The sequence below is a fragment of the Pseudorca crassidens genome, chromosome 9, assembly GCF_039906515.1.
Source record: "Pseudorca crassidens isolate mPseCra1 chromosome 9, mPseCra1.hap1, whole genome shotgun sequence".
Classification (NCBI taxonomy): Eukaryota; Metazoa; Chordata; class Mammalia; order Artiodactyla; family Delphinidae; genus Pseudorca; species Pseudorca crassidens.
The window spans coordinates 46,660,919-46,677,247 of record NC_090304.1 but is presented as its reverse complement, the minus strand read 5'-3'; the positions used below and the strand labels follow the sequence as shown (position 1 = coordinate 46,677,247).

The 16,329-nt window shown below is 42.3% G+C and overlaps 1 protein-coding gene across 7 annotated transcripts in view; it reads right to left on the bottom strand.

Annotated features, from left to right (window-relative positions):
* The window catches only part of DENND2B (DENN domain containing 2B), a 174,054-nt gene that overhangs the window by 141,085 nt on the left and 16,640 nt on the right, over positions 1 to 16,329 (bottom strand). For 5 of the 7 annotated variants that reach the window (XM_067749983.1, XM_067749982.1, XM_067749986.1 and 2 more), the window contains exon 1: positions 11,891 to 12,022. The exons of 1 other annotated variant lie outside the window; for it this stretch is intronic. The gene's annotated coding sequence lies outside the window, so the exon portion shown is untranslated. Of the gene's footprint in view, positions 1 to 11,890; positions 12,025 to 16,329 lie in introns of those variants that run through there. One more of the 7 variants, XM_067749987.1, reaches the window with a different exon arrangement.

Genomic DNA, 16,329 nt, shown 5'->3' with positions numbered 1-16,329 from the left:
CAACCCCAAAGAGCCAATGAAGCAGGCAGAAGTGAAGGGTCAGAGAAATACCAAACTCTGCGTGCCCAGTGTCTACAACACAGGCAAAGCAACTTTCAGAGGAAGGAAAAAAGTTCCCATGGAAAAGGCTCTTCTTAGGGATCACATGGGCAAAAGAAATTCTTCTGGAAAGACTGCAAACTTACAGGTTTCATCAGGAAGTGCTGCCCTTAATGGAATTTCCCAAACTTAATGCAAAGAAGCTAATTTTCATTTCTCTTAAATTTAAAGACAGGGCCAGGGACAGAGGTAAGGGAGAGAGGGGAGTGCCCAGTGTGGGTAGAACAAATGAAGGAGGTACAGTACTGCTGACAACACTCCCCTCTTGGCCAGGAATCCCAGCAAACTGGAAGCTACCAGATCTACCTGGCAAATTCCAGTCAACCAGTTGAGGACCCTCACCAATTCTTACTTTTCTTCAAAACTGTCTCAGCATTCAGCATATTGGCTGTTACACAATACACATCCAACAAGTGAATGCAAGCATAAGTGAACAGTCTGAACTGAGATCTTATGGACCGAGCCATATAACCTTGGGGGCTTAAAGACGTTAATGAAAAATAGAACCAAATGTTAATATTCTATATTAATAACATTTGATGCAATATGATCAAAAGATTAAAGCTCCAATGCTCAGCACAGTATCTGGTGTTTAATAGGCCCTGCTCAATAAGTATCTGTTGAATGCTGAATACCCTAGGATTTTTTCTGCAACCCAAACTCTCAGATCCAGTATGAGATATTATTTGAAGGTCTGTGTTCTCACTTCTTGCTGACTTTTAAAGTTTTTCCTTAGAGATGGAAAAAGATTCCTGAGGATGGAAAAAACTTTTAAAGTATCACACCCTGAAAGCTTTTTGCTAGGCAAAAAAGGAAAGGAAAGGCATTCTCAAAGAAAGAATACCTGAGCCAAAACTTGTAGCTATGATTGGAAAACAGTGTGCAGTGAGTGTGCTGTGGTTCAGGTGTAGACATTATCAGAAGTGGCAGGAGATACAGCTAGAAAGATTGGCTCTGAAATATAAAGGGATTGTAATCTCCTTCATCTCTGAATTCCCCAAAGCACTTAACACGGTGCCTAATATGAAATCAGTGCTCAGACGCTCGGTAGGATGGATAGAGGCATGCAAAACCTGAGCAAGCTTTTCAGCCTGGCTCAACACTGTTACAATCAGTAATAACCTCGTATCTTCATCTAATGTTAATGAATTGCTTTTTATAATGCTCAGAAAATAATTTACCCACTGACACTTTGAAATACAAACATCTGTGATTCATATGTGAATAAACCTGACTTGCTGGAAGAGTCTGTCATTCCTCAACTAATAATAAATGCTCACTGAAACTACAGTTAATTTTATAATACCTCCCTTAGAAGAATTTGTATTAACTCTTTTCTTTGAAAATGTCTAAAAAGGAATGTTCCTTTCTGGTCCAAAATCTTGTTACAACATAAAAAATTAAAATAAAAAAAACCTCTCAGATTTTTTGATGCCATAACTAAATAAATAAATAAAATATCATACCCTGTGCCAATTCACTGACCTGGTAAGGACTGTATCAATCTGTTCTCATCAGCTCTGGTGGAAAATTTATGTGGACTACATGTATGGGCCTGGGCTTTATTGCAACCCATCCACCCAAAGCATTTGTGGGCCCAGGAGGCAGGTCTTACTTCCATCGGCCTCCTGAGTCCTAAAAAAACAGTGCAAAGTTGGGGTCCCTGGAGGCCTGACTCCCCAGACACAGCACAGCTCCTCTGACAGAGAGGTCCAGGCCCTCTCTTAGAAGCTGCTCCCATTCATTATCCGTCTGTTCCTCCTGCCCTTCCCCATCCCCTCCATCACTGTTTTCACACTGGTATAGTGTTATCTTCTACCCCTACTTTGCTAACCTGGCTTGGCTTCTTTAAGAGGAATTATCATTTAGATACTAAAATGTCATTTACAACCATGTACAGAATTAAAGTAAAATACCAGTTCTCCACGCTTTTTACTCCCAAACTCTCTTAAAAACCTAGGTACACACATCTTACCAAAGGATTACATGTCATCTTCAAAAACCACGAATTTCCAAAAACAAGAAAAAAAACTGAAATGCTACTAGGCCCCTAACTACACTAATACCTGGATCGTTACAAGGGCCTCCCAACTCCTCAAGGCTCCACTTTTCTTTCTTAATTCCAATCCATTTTCTATACTACCAATTATGTCACCTTCATTGGAGAAAAAAGACAGGGCAAGACTTAAAGCATTTTCACATGCCTCCCTGTCATTCTGAATTTAAAGTCTTCACGATAACATTCAAGATCCTCCAGGATCTCGTCTTTACTTTATTCAGCTTCCGATATCTCCCATGTATCTCTTGTATAAACCTTCTGATTCAGTTAGGATGGCCTAATTTCCATGCCAATTTCTATCCCACACAAGCCAACATCACTGTATAGAGGAAAGAGAGTTGACCTAGGAAACTTAATACCTGGATTCCAGAGACATTTCTGACATACACTAGTTGTGTACCTTTGGATAAGTCCTTTGCGTCTCTGGGCTCAGTTTCCCTGTCTATAAATAGAAAGATTGAGCCAGATCATCTTAATAATCCTCCCAGGTTAAAAAAATTACACTATGGTACTTCCCTGGTGGCACAGTGGTTAAGAATCTGCCTGCCAACGCAGGGGACATGGGTTCAAGCCCTGGTCCAGGAAGATCCCACAAGCCCCAGAGCAACTAAGCCCATGCGCCACAACTACTGAGCCTGTGCTCTAGAGCCCACGAGCTACAACTACTGAAGCCCACGTGCCACAACTACTGAAGCCCACGCACCTAGAGCCCGTGCTCCACAACAAAGAGAAGTCACCGCAATGAGAGGCCCGCACACCGCAACAAAGAGTAGCCCCCATTCGCCGCAACTAGAGGAAGACCACATGCAACAATGAAGACCCAACAAAGCCAGAAATTAATTAATTAATTTTTAAAAACTACTCTATGATTCCTATATGACTAACTAAATCCATCTCTCCTTCAAAGTCTGCAAGTCCTCTGTGAATTTTCTCTAAGCACTCCAGTCCACAATACTCTCTCTTCTCTGAACTCCTATGTCTGGAATTCAAAATAAATCAAACAATGTATTCATTCAACTAAGATTTTCTGAGCATTTTCTTGGCCAGATATTATGGCAAAGCCTTGGTAATAAACATAAAGCCAAGTAAGACCCAGACCTGTATGTATCACCTGTATATCCCTTTCCTCTCCACTATTTTTTATCCAAGTAATGTTAAACATGAACATAAAATGCATATGACACCATTTATTCATTTAACAAATATTTAAGGAAAACTTTCCATGTCCTGTTCTAAAAAGTAAAGATACCAGGAAACAGATGGACCAACTCCCTAACCTCATGGCGTTTGTTTATTTTTGTAAAAGCAGACAGGAAAAACACACAAATATGTAATGTAATTTTAGGAAGAAAAACAAAGCAAGCATTAAAGATTGACTAGTTTACATCGGATGGTCAGGGAAAGCCTCCCCGAGGAGGTGCATTTGAGCCGACACTTGAATGAAGTGAGGGTGCAGATGAGCAATATTCAAGAAGCGCATCCCAGGTGCAGGGCCAAGGCTCTGAGACAGAAGAGATGGGGGAAGGCGAAGAGCCGGTGGGAGGGCTACGAGTTAGAGCACATAAGGACTTGGTAGTAAATGTGAATTCTATTTCTGAGTGTGATGGGCAGGATTCCTTATAAGGGCTAAAGAAGGGGACGAACATAATACTTAGGTTGCTATGGGAAGAAGGGACAGGGGTAGAGGAGTTCAGGACCAGCTAGAAGGCTAAACAGAACCAGTTAAGGGCTTGGCATCCAGTCTCCAACTAAGTTCACATCTTGACTCTCCAGTTTATGAACTGTGTGATCTCAAAAAAGTTCATTTCTCTGACCTCAGTTTCCACATCTTTAAGTGAGGGTAATAGTACCTACATCACCAAGTTGTCTGAAGATTAAACTAATGCATGTAAAGCCCCTAGAACAGAGTCTGGCACAAAGTAAACATTCCATGAACGCTAGTACTTTAAAGCCATGGGATCACCTAAGAAAAGTGCGGATAGAGAAGAAAAGGGGGCTGGAGCCTGAGCCCTGGGGCACTCCAACATCTCCAAAGGCCTCCATTCAACCCAAGGCTTTTCCATAAACCTGCAATGTCCTAAGCCTTGTCTGGGGCCCCAAAGGCCCTGTATGTAACTCACAATTTAAAACTTGATAACTTAATACTTTATAGAGTTCTTTAGGCAACAATTATATGTTCTAAGTTCAGGGTTGTTTTTTTTTGTTTTTTTCACATACTTGTATACCCACTACCATGCTTGGCACAGAGTCAGACACTTGTGGACACATCACATAAGTTAAAAATTTTAAAGTCAATATATTATTATATTTTTCTCTTAAGCAAAAAAACTTCTTCATCTTCTTCAAGGAATGATGTGGATTATAAGATATCTTTAGTATCACACCATCATCCAACCATCAGGCCCATCTTGCTAGAGATAGTCACAATGGCCAAAGCACCTGCCACGCCATTTTCCCTTCTGACTCCCAATCCTTATGCTTTGTGTATAAACTTTTCTGTCTCCTCTTTCCTGGAGATTTGTCTAGGTGTAAAAGTCTCTCCTATCTGGCAACATGTCACACTCAGGCCCCTGGTCCCCAGTCCCTATAGCCCTAAAGAATTCTGGACACTGAAGCCAAATTATTCCTTAAGAAAACAACAGCATCAAAACTTAGGTGAAAAGAGGGAAAGAAAATGGGCAGAAGCCAAATACACATCCAGAGAATCATCTAGGAGGGCTCCTTCCACCAATGCACAGGTGTCACAATGCCTCAGGCTAGTGACTCTGAGTATTTATAAAATGACCTCAAGTGATACGAGTTTCCAACAGAACAACGGTAAAAGTCAATGAGGGGGGAAAAGAAGTTCTAAGAGTTTATTTCTTTACTTCAATTTCCACAGAACTATATGCCCTTCTGGGGTTTTTTTTGGTTTTTTGTTTGTTTGTTTGTTTTTTTGCTGTACGCGGGCCTCTCACTGTTGTGGCCTCTCCCGTTGTGGAGCACAGGCTCCCGACGCGCAGGCTCAGCGGCCATGGCTCACGGGCCCATCCTCCCGGACTGGGGCACGAACCCACGTCCCCTGCATCGGCAGGCGGACTCTCAACCACTGCGCCACCAGGGAAGCCCTGCCCTTCCGTTTTTCTTCATTGTCCCACCCACCTTCCTCCCCACGCCCCCAGCGCTGGTGATAACCACAGAAAATAATGCTGACCCACCAGGACCAACTCTTGATGTGGCTTCAACCACATCTGCGCCTCAGATCCTGAGATCTGCCCCTGGGCCCCCAGGGACCAGTAACAGTGACAAGGATATGGGAACTATGTCGGCGATTTGAATGTGGGCAGAGCTGAGCACATGAAACTGCTTCCAAATTGGCTTTCTCACTCATATCTAAACCTGGAACAGACAAAAGGCTGCTAAATGTTATTTTACCAATACATTTCAGCAAAGCTATTTCTAACTAATTTGGACCACTGAGCTACTTATGGGGGTTGTAAAAATGGTCCATCTGAAATAAGATACAAAGTGTCCTCTGCCCATCTCCCATGACTCTGCTATCACTTTCCTTATAAACACTTTGGTACTAAATTCTATTCTAATTCAAGGCAATGACCTGTCAAAACACAGATGTGGAGGGAAAAAAACAGCAAAACAAAATATCACTGCTGTTATCTCTGATTAATTGTACATTAAGGACTCAAATGAACACTCTGACCTTAAATCCCATTTTTCCATGCTCTTCCTAACCCTATACAGCACTAAATATTCATTTGTAAGCTGGTTTTCTTCATCCCTAGGTCTCTGTGTATAGAATCTAATGTCCACTGAGAAGCAAAAGTTTTGATTCCCCTCCCATAGCAGTACAAAATTTCAGGAGAACTTCCATTCCCTTTGGATCCCAGTGTTAGGATCACTCTGGTTTGTGTAGAAGCCCTTCGGGTCTAAGCACCTAGAATCCATCCCTGGCTCAAGAGGCAAGGCCAGACTTTCAGGAAAAACTTCTCCAGGCAATCCGTACTACTAACGCACTGGGCACTTTCTAATGCAGGAGATATTACACTAAGTGGAGTTCCCGGCAACAGTATACGTAACCTAACGTGACTAATAGCAAAAATAACTGACAGCACCCCGTTCACTCACTAGAAAATACATGCCCACATGCTAAGCCTCTTTATCAGGGGTCATCTCAGCATCTAGAGCAGAAGCCAGAGTGATGTACAAACAGCCACTTACCCATAGCAGTAATCCAATCGGGGGTATCCAAAAATTACTTCCCATCTAACTTCTTAACTCTACCCACTAATCAATTCATCAAACACCTAATATTAAGCATGTTCACTGAAGAAAAGCAATAAGAGAACAAACAGATGCTTGAAAGCACTAGCCAGTGCTTTGTCCATAGCAGATATTCAAATAACATTAGTTGAACACCAGAGTGTACAAATGGTAGCAATACAGAGTGCTTCCTTGAAGACCAGTGTCTGACAAAATGTCCCAAGACACTGACTCCTTCACTAGAGGCTATATCTACTCCAATCTAGCCTTCGAGAAAGGGAAGAGTAGGGAGAAGGGGGAAAAAACCCTACAAATATCTATATTCAAACTTGTCCTTAGCTAAATTAACACCAAGATCCCAACTACATGTCAAAGAAAGACAAAAAGCCACCAACATTGACACTTGTCCACTCAAAGCAGTTTCCAGAACACTGACAATCAGGACTCTCAGCATGTTCTAATCACTATGGCCCTTTATCACAAGAGGTCCATTAAAAAGGGTTTTCTTTCTTATGCTATTAATAAAGGGTTAAGCAGATTATTTCTATCATATTTGCTTGGGGGTCCTAAATTCCGGTTTGAACAAATGATTCCCACACTTCTAGAAAGGCCTTAATTGGGTTACTCTGGTACTTTTAGTGCAATCTTGCAAAGGCTGGATTCTTTTTAAGTCCTTAAAGGACCTGGGCAAAATTCTTTTGTTGATAATTTTTTTTAAAAAGATCATCTCCAGAGTTTACATATGTTCCACAATTACTCATGCTGATAGGGGAGAAAAAAAGCACATTTTATTTCCAAAAGGCTCCCTTCAATCTGAAAGCTCTAATTGCCAACATATCTGATATTGACTTCCTGCATAAAACAACACACAAAACAACAAGTATAATCATCTGTCTAAAAAGCAAGACTTAAACGGAGAAAGCTCAGCTTGTTTAGCCAGAGAAAGGGAAGGGAAGGATGGGTACAGAAGGAACAATCTGCACTTTTGGTAGCTGACGTTAGGGTCCAGGAAAGACCATTTGTCCACTCTGTGAACAACTATGCATTGAAGAGGGATGGGAAAACAGTAAAAGTAAGAAACACTAAAAGAAAACTCAGGCTAACGACAAGGAGATAATCTGTGATCATCAGTCTGGAAAGATCAGAAAACATTTCCTGGAGAGGCTGCGAAGTCTCTTGAGAGAGAGCAAATCTCTTGAGAAAAATTTAAGGATATTTGGAGGTGGAGATTTAAGGATATTTGGAGATGGAGTGGGTTAAAATAGTCAAGTGGTTCTACTATACTAGGAGATTACATCTGAGTATCAAAAGGATATTCTAGTCTTATTTTTCTAAGCTTTTAGCTATCTTAGAAAATCTAAATCACTCCTTTAATAAATTATAAAAATGACAGATGCTTACGAAATATAAAAACATTAACAACTGTGTAAGCAATGAGCCAAAAATGCAACCAAACATCTCTGACATTTAAACAAGAGCACTGCCAAAGTCTCTTTCTGAGACCCCAACTCTCAAAACTAACCTCAAGGGCATTCTCACAGAAATCCATACCAAAAGATCACCAGTAAACTAACAATGAGATCTGCCATTCTCTGGAGAGAATCCTAGATGGTTTTCCTTTCTCATCTATAACCACAGGCTACAGATAAAACAAAATGGGTTTCAGGTGATACAAGATACAAAATGGGAGAAGGAACCAAGGGATTTATCAGGGCATGAACTACAGTTCATCCTGGGAGATTACCCTGATCTAGAAGAAATAGATAAACTGAGCTAAGAAATCCCTCCAACATCGAATTCCAGACACTTCTAAATAAATGGCAAAGCTGGAACCTTAACCCATATCTTTGGACTCTAAATCCCCTACACCAAGAGGTCACATTCCTCAGAGGTCCAAAACCCAAACTGAGTCATGCCCTGACACATTTAGAGGTGCTGGTGAGAATTTTACACGCCAAAGCCTCATTAAATAGGGCAAGCTCTCCAGTTAGAGGCTCCTAAAGGTAAAAATGGATTTGGAGAACTGAGATCAAATTTTGGTTTTGCATTTTTTTATTTTACAAAAAAAATGGTTGACTCTAACATTAGTTAAAACTTCTCTAGTTGACAAACTTGATTTTTCCGTCAGCTGCCCTTTTTTGTGCAGCCTCCTGTTACCTGATATTCCTTGGCCTAAGAACCAAGTCTTCAGAGCACTGACACATTCAGAGGAGGAAAAGGCCTAGAGGTTGCACAAGGAAGAGCAAGAAATCTAGATTGTATTCATTCAAAGTGGGAGACAATTCCAACAAAATGGCTCCACCCACTGCTGCCCTTCCTGAGCCCATTATCTGCAGAGAATCAAAGGGCCTGCCTATAAACTTGGATAGTCTATGGCCCTGTAAGCTCCCTAGCTGTACACATGAATAACACAATTAACTGGTAAGAAATGTGGCCAGGTAGAAAGAGCTTTGCACATCTCTAAATCCTGGCTTTCCTATCCCTTCTAAATTCCCACACAGTAACTACCCCAAGGCATTCTATTGCTCCTCCATAACAAAAAGTGAAATAAATGTACATTTTCTCTTAATTGGTCTTATTAATAAGAAAGGTAATCTCAATTCATTTTTACCTTGCTAGTGCCAAGTTTTAAAATTCAGCATTTATGGGCTTCCCTGGTGGCGCAGTGGTTGAGAGTCCGCCTGCCGATGCAGGGGACACGGGTTCGTGCCCCGGGCCGGGAAGATCCCACATGCCGCGGAGCGGCTGGGCCCGTGAGCCATGGCCGCTGAGCCTGCGTGTCCGGAGCCTGTGCTCCGCAACGGGAGAAGCCACAACAGTGAGAGGCCCGCATACCGCAAAAAAAAAAAAAAAAAAAAAAAAAAAAAAAAAATTCAGCATTTATAAGAAGCAACAGAATGTTGGGGGGAAAAGGGCATCTCAACTTAAACATCTTTAGGGCAGAGGCCCTAGTTTGGGAGCTCAACTTTGCCACTTAGGAAAGGCTTTTAAACAAATTACAACATTGATCTACATCCCAGGGTAGTCAGGAAAGAAAACAATTTTTAACCAAAGCATTGAAAAACACATGGGGAACATAAATGACAAACCGGCAGTCGTGCTGCTTCACATACACGTTCCATGTCAACGCTCACCTGCTCGGACCCAGCTCTTCTCTGATCCCTGGCAGCCCTGTGGTCTGTGCAACCCATTCTTACCTAGTGAACAAAGCCATCGAAGGATACGGGAAACGGGGCAGGAATTTACACACCCAGATATCCTGACTACACTCACTTTCTTTAACCTGCTAATTAAGAACTACATCTTGCACTTTACCTAAGATGAGTGTGTCACCTTCCTGTACACAGATGTCACATTAATCTAAAAACATTGCCCATCACTTCTTTTCTCAAAAATCTTTAGAAGCTAGACAACGTTACAGGATAAAGTTCCAGCTCCTGAGCCAGAATTCAAGCTGACCAGTCTGCTTCCACTGAACCTGCCACTGCCATTGTGGAAGGCAGCTGGGGAAGCACAAGCTTTAGAATGAGACCTCAGGGAGCTGCAATTCCAGCTTTACCTCTTACTATTTGTGTGATCTTGAACAGGTTGCTTATCTTTTTGATCATTTCTCTTTAAAACAAGAACAGCAATACCTACTTCATAGCACTAGAAGATGGAAGAGAGAACATGGCATATGGCACAGAGTAGATGCTCAGTAAGCATCACTTCTTTCCCTAGCTCCAATCCAAAAGGTCGACTCTCTCTTCTCTTGAAAATTCTCCCCATCAACTTTCCACTAATTTCAGAACCATGCTTTGTTTCAACGCCTAATTGAAATCTTTTCTCTTCTATGAAACTACCCTGGCTCATAATCATTTTCTCCTCTGAGCTTCTATAGTTCTTATAGTCTAAGCCAATGGATCTAAAATTTTTATTGTTCTCTTATGTGTCACTCCTCTTTCCCCGATGAGTCCACCAACACAAGAGCAAAGTTTTTATCAATTGTCAAGCCAATAACAATGTAAGTGTTCAATGAAAAATACTTTGAAGATTCAGTTGCCTTGGGGTTGTCTACCAATAATCGTTGCCCTTCTGGCCCAATTAGGGGATAATACCACTTCCCACATACACTTGACCAAATCTCGCCCGTATCTTGGAGAGTTTTTCCAAGGGTAATACTTATGGGGTAAATGAAAATGAAGCCTTCATCTATGTAGTCACAGGGGGACTCTCAGCCAAGCTGGCAGAGTCCAAGAAGCTTTAATTCACTCCATGCATTCAACAGGTTCTTTTTGAGCCCTTGCTTTGTGCTGCCCTTAATTCACCATGGGAGACAGATTAAGAGCAATCTGGTCTCTACCTTTGATTAGCTTTCTGGAACCTAGACTATTTCTGATCCATTAGAAACCCCTATTTCTGAAAAATCTCATCAGTGAAGGGATTCACTTTCTGAAAATATTACTTGGAGAAAAAAACAAACAAACAGTAATACAGTCACTTGGGTTTTAACCTTGTGGCGCGTCCTAAGATGGCCAATTGACGTATGTGCACATAAGGGATAGCTCAAAACAGCCCTGGAGATGGGATAATGACCCCTTCACCATTCCCAAGACCCTGTGGTCCAAACAGCAGAAACACCTGCATGGGGATAAAAGCTGGACTAAGGCAGCATTAAGGCCAATTCTCTCACTTAGTTGTTTTACTCAGGTTCAAGTAATTATAAACCACATTCTCATAAAGACCACAGGAAAATGCAATAATCTCTCTTTAGAAACACTTGAAAACGTTCAGTCTCTTGAACTCTACAAACTACTGAATTCTTTAATAAGGTGGCATAAAACGTTGGCTGAAGTGTGGTCCTTTAGTCTTGGGTCACTTAACACTACACTTTTAATACTTAGTGCACTTCAGAACAAGGGCGAGAAAGGAAAGGTAATCAAAGTAGTAGAGTGCGAAGTTCATTTTCCTTTGTTTGAGTTGTGTGTGTGTGCTCTTGAAGGAGCCTGCACACAAACTACCACAGCTCCAGGTAAGAGCTGCAGAGCAGCCCGGGCGCGTCCAGGGGCTCGCACAGAGCCTACTCCCAGGACCGCTCGGACTTCGGGCTCCTCGTCGCACACCACAGCTCTGCACTTCCCCAGACCCTCGGCTCCATGTTCCCCACCCCTAACTGCGCGCCCCAGCGGAGCCGGGAAGTAGGGCTAGCCACGACCGTCCGGAGGGCAGCCCCCAACAGCCCAACTCGTCTGCGCCTTCAGAGGCCCCCGAACGCAAACACTCCCAGAGCTGGAACACCTCCGGGGCGAGGAGTGGTGAATAGCGGGAAAAGGGCTAGGACTGCAGCGGCAGGGCAGGGCGCGGCAGACGCAGAGCCGGATCCGGCGGCCCTCCTGCCCGCCACCCGGCCTGGAGCAAGGGCACTGGGACAAGCAAGCAACCTCCCGGCGAGAAGACGGGCAGGGAAAGCCGGGGCGGCGGCCCGGACGCACTTACCTCTGCGCTCCCCAGCCAGGCTGGGCGCTCGCACGGATGGGGGCTTGACTGCAGCCGCGCAGCCCGGAGGAGGAGCCGCTCCGGGAGAGAGGGCGGTCGTCGGGCGGGCATCCGCGCCCAGGGCTGCGGCCGGGCTGGAGGGAGAGGGAAGGGAGGGAGCACAGATTTGAGCGGAGGGGGGCGTGGAGGAGGTGTGCCTCCACCCGAGACAGAAAGGGTGGGCTGCTAGAGCCTGGCGGAGGGGTTGTGCTCGGAGGCTCTGGAGGGAACAAGAAAACCGCGCTGAGAGTGCGCAAAGGGGGAAGGGAGGGCGCTGGGGATGGGAAGACAGGGCGCGGGGGCAGGGTGAGGAGTTGGTCCTCAAACTGGACCGGCCCTCACCTCGGACCATCCGACCAAGAATTGTCTGGGTCTGGAGCAAAGCACAAGGGGGTCTGAAACTTTATGTCATTTTCTCACACACACGTGACCCCCCTGCAGTCCAGATGGTTTCAATCACTGGAGGAAAAAAGCGGCTCTGCTGGTATGCATGAAAAGCCGGAGCTGGGAGAGTCTGGGAAAAGCTGCCTGTACAGCCCGCCTGCCTTCAAACTAACCGATGAGCTCTTTCCGCTCTCCCAGCCCTAGGCTAGGGGAGCCCTGCAAAACCCAAAAAGACGCTAAAAGAAGCTACATTTGGTATTGCAGGAGTAGCGGAAGAACTCTGAAAGCACTAGGGTTCCAAGGCGTCTGGTCTGAACCGAAAGTTCTAAGGGCATTCTGAGAATTTGTTTTAAATACTCCATTAGCTTGCAAAACCAAAAACTGGAAAAGGGTGTCATTAAAGAAAAAGCAATGTAATACTAGCAGTGAGAATCTGTGATTTATTAGCGGAATTCTTAAAGAAATTGTTAACTCAGTATGACTATCCACTTGTAAAAGAATAATGCAAATCACTTAAAATCGAAACCCATACATACTTGGTGGGATGTTAGGAAGCCATGTAGCCCAATTTCTCATCCCATAAGTCACTATAAATAGAACTTAATGTTGAAATGCACAAAATTGACTTTCACAAACCTAGTTACATTTTGTAGGAGCAAACGTATATGAATGACCATACCTGATTCGGGAAGATCCCACATGCCTCAGAGCAACTAAGCCCGTGCACCACAACTACTGAGCCTGCGCTCTAGAGCCTGCGAGCCACAACTACGGAACCTGTGTGCTACAACTACTGAAGCCTGCCCACCCTAGACCCTGTGCTCCTCAACAAGAGAAGCCACTGCAATGAGAAGTCTGCGCACCACAACGAAGAGTAACCCCCACTTGCCACAGCTAGAGAAAGCCCGCACTGCCAAAAATAAATAAATAAATAAATATACTAAATAAATAAATAAAATTTGTTTTTTTTAAAAAAAGAATGACCATAAACAGACTCTAAGGCCAAGACATGTTTCCAAAGCCCAAGCCAATTCAACTGTACATACCCTAAAGAAGTACTTACTCAGTTGCAGGGCAAGCATCAAAAATAATGGGGGGGAAAAAATGGGGAGTTTAAGATATTGATACATCTTGAAGATAATTTAACTTGTTCTTGATCCAACAGAAAAAGTGGCAAGAACCAAACTGATAGTCTATTGTTCCTTTGCCAAAAAAGGATATTAACATGAATTACTAGTATTAATGCTTTATCTCAATAAAATTGGTGCCAGAGCATATGTTTGGCCTTTCTAGCAGAAGGCCTTACATAGTTGTCTATGTGTGAAAAATATGTCAGTCTTTGGTAAAGTGAATTGGTTCTACATAAGGAAAACCCAAGATTTTCATTTCTCTACTGGTAAACACAGGAGAAAACCTGAAACTAGGGAAATCAAAACAAACTTTACTCCAAACTCAAAAAGTTCACTGACATGCTTGAACCCTTCAGGAGACTTGGGCTATCTGGATGGACTGAGCCTTCTCCAGTCTTCTCCAATCTCAAATTAGGGTGGTTCTACCCTCCACAAGCAACAAGAGAAGTCATGTAGAAGAATCCTCAGGGAACACAAGCCACAAAACTTAACAATGCTCCAGGCAAATTCCACCTGCAGCTCCCAAGCTCTGTACAGAGGTACTTAAGTTTCCCACTTCCAAAACTATTAAAACTTCTATTAAAGTCTTGTTTTTCTTGTGCGTGACACCTGTAAAGAAAGCCAACTCACTGGAAAGCATCAAGATGTTCTCTCTTCAGACCCAGGATAGTAACGGTTTTCATCTCTGGCAGCTACTGCTGCTGCTGTCTCTTACATGTGCTAAAGAAAAGTAAGAGAGCAATAATGACATACAAATAGTTGTTCTTTTTGTTTGCCAATGCTTTGCAAACTATGCGTCAAACTTTTTTAATTCCTAAGAAAAACCTTAATTAGATATTCTCTTTCAGAAATAAAAGTAACATCCCTTAGCTTTTCTAAATATAGTCTTGAGTCTAAACTCCACTGATGTCAGTGTTAGTTCATCTTAATACTAGCCAAAGATTTATTAGAGACACTGACATCTGAAATGTTTTTAAAGCTATTTTAAATGGTATTAATTTAGTGATTTGCATTAACCTAATGTCCACATCACTTGACAAAAAAAGCCAACTATGTATAAGGTGCTAAGGGAGGTATAAGCTCTATGAGGACACGGACTAGGCCTATCTTGCTAAAAACTGTAGCCTATGTGCCTAACACAGTGCCCAGCATGAAAGAGGTGCACAATAAATATATGCTATTTGAATAAATGAAAGATAAATATAAACACTCCTCATAAGGTTACAATTCAGTAGAGGCATGTGACTTGAAAACAACAGAATGAAGTAACATCTTTAGAAAGGATACCAGCAACAAAAAGAGAGGAAGGAATCATTAGCATTAGCTGGGTTTGGATTTTAATCACAATATGTATTCAGAAATGTGCAGAGACTGCTGCAAATAAGAAGCGTTTATAAGAAGAATTTGGTGTATTTCGTGCCTAATTTAGGGATCTCAGAGATACACTTTCCCATGTCCCCATTATTCAGTCCCCTCAACACAGAGCCAAGACAAGATTTGAGCATAAACATCCTGGCTCTAATTTGGATAGTATGAATGCTGTTCCTTTCATCCTCTCTCATACATCTCCTCCACCCCCAAGCCATTTCCTCTGTACTGTCTTCTGTCAGTCTAATGAAAGTTTCCTAATCTTTAGAAGCAGTAGCTTTGGTTCTCTTTGTGTGGAGAAGTACAATACACTCTGATTACATGGTTATATTCCATACAGATGCCTGGCAACACATCTTATAGCTAAGGGTCTGTTTAATATTTTAACTTTGAAGGACTTATAATTCAACTATTTTGCCGTATACCAAAATAGCACTTGATGTCACAGAGATGGGCTTTACTTCCTTTTGCTATTTTAAACTCTGTGCTTGAGCATGGTGAATAGTTTGGGTTTTCTGGTTCATGGATTTTGCTTTGGCATTTTTTTTTTCCTTTGAGGAACAAAGGGCTTAAGATTTTCAAGGAAGTCTTTCAGGTGTACAGGTCTAGTACTCATGAAGCAGTTATTTCCTCCTAGGTACTCTGCCTATAATATTATATGTGGTCATTAAAAGGGCAATGGTGGCTTACTTATGCCACATGATCCAAATAACCAGGTTTCTCTAAGGCGGGCAACTGGAAAAGATGGTCAGCCCAGATGACCTTTAAGTTTTCTAGGTCATGCTCTTCCACATATCACTTCCTTTTTTCAAAAATTTTTGTTTTTAATAAAAATAGTATGTTTTGTTGAAACAGATACACTTAAATGCTAAAGATTGAAATCATCCTAAAACATTTTTTAAAGAAAATAATTACTAATCACTAATCCATAACCTCAACAAGTACTATTTAATCCAATCCTGCTTTCCATTCTCCCTAAATGTAAGTAGAGCCTCATTTCTAAAGCACCCCATTATTTACCCTTGGAGTTTTTCCATAAGCTTTAAGACTTTGGGCCAGTTTTGACATAAAACAACCTCTGATCTGTAATCTCCAGGGCCCAGCACACCTCAGAAATAGCTATCAAGAGTGCAAAGGGATGACCTTGTCACTCCCTTTGGTTTTTTACTTTCCTCTTTTCCAAGCCCCTCAAAAGGCGAATGGGGCTTACTTATATTCACACAGATGTTAACTAAGTCAGTAGTATGAATCCTAGCAACTAGTTTTTGCAGTCAGTAAAGCGTAATAGTGTGTACTAGATTACTAATTCCTACATCTCCTAACCCTTCAGAATCACATAAGAAGCTTGTCAGAAATACAGATTCTGGCTCCAGTCCCAGATCTACAGAATTAGAATCCCCAAATTTAAAAAACACTAGACTAAACTAATTCTAAGATCTTTGTCAGTTGTATGTATGGCAATTTTCCCTTAGAAGAAAGCCCCTCTATCACCATACATTCATAGAGGCTTTCCTAAAG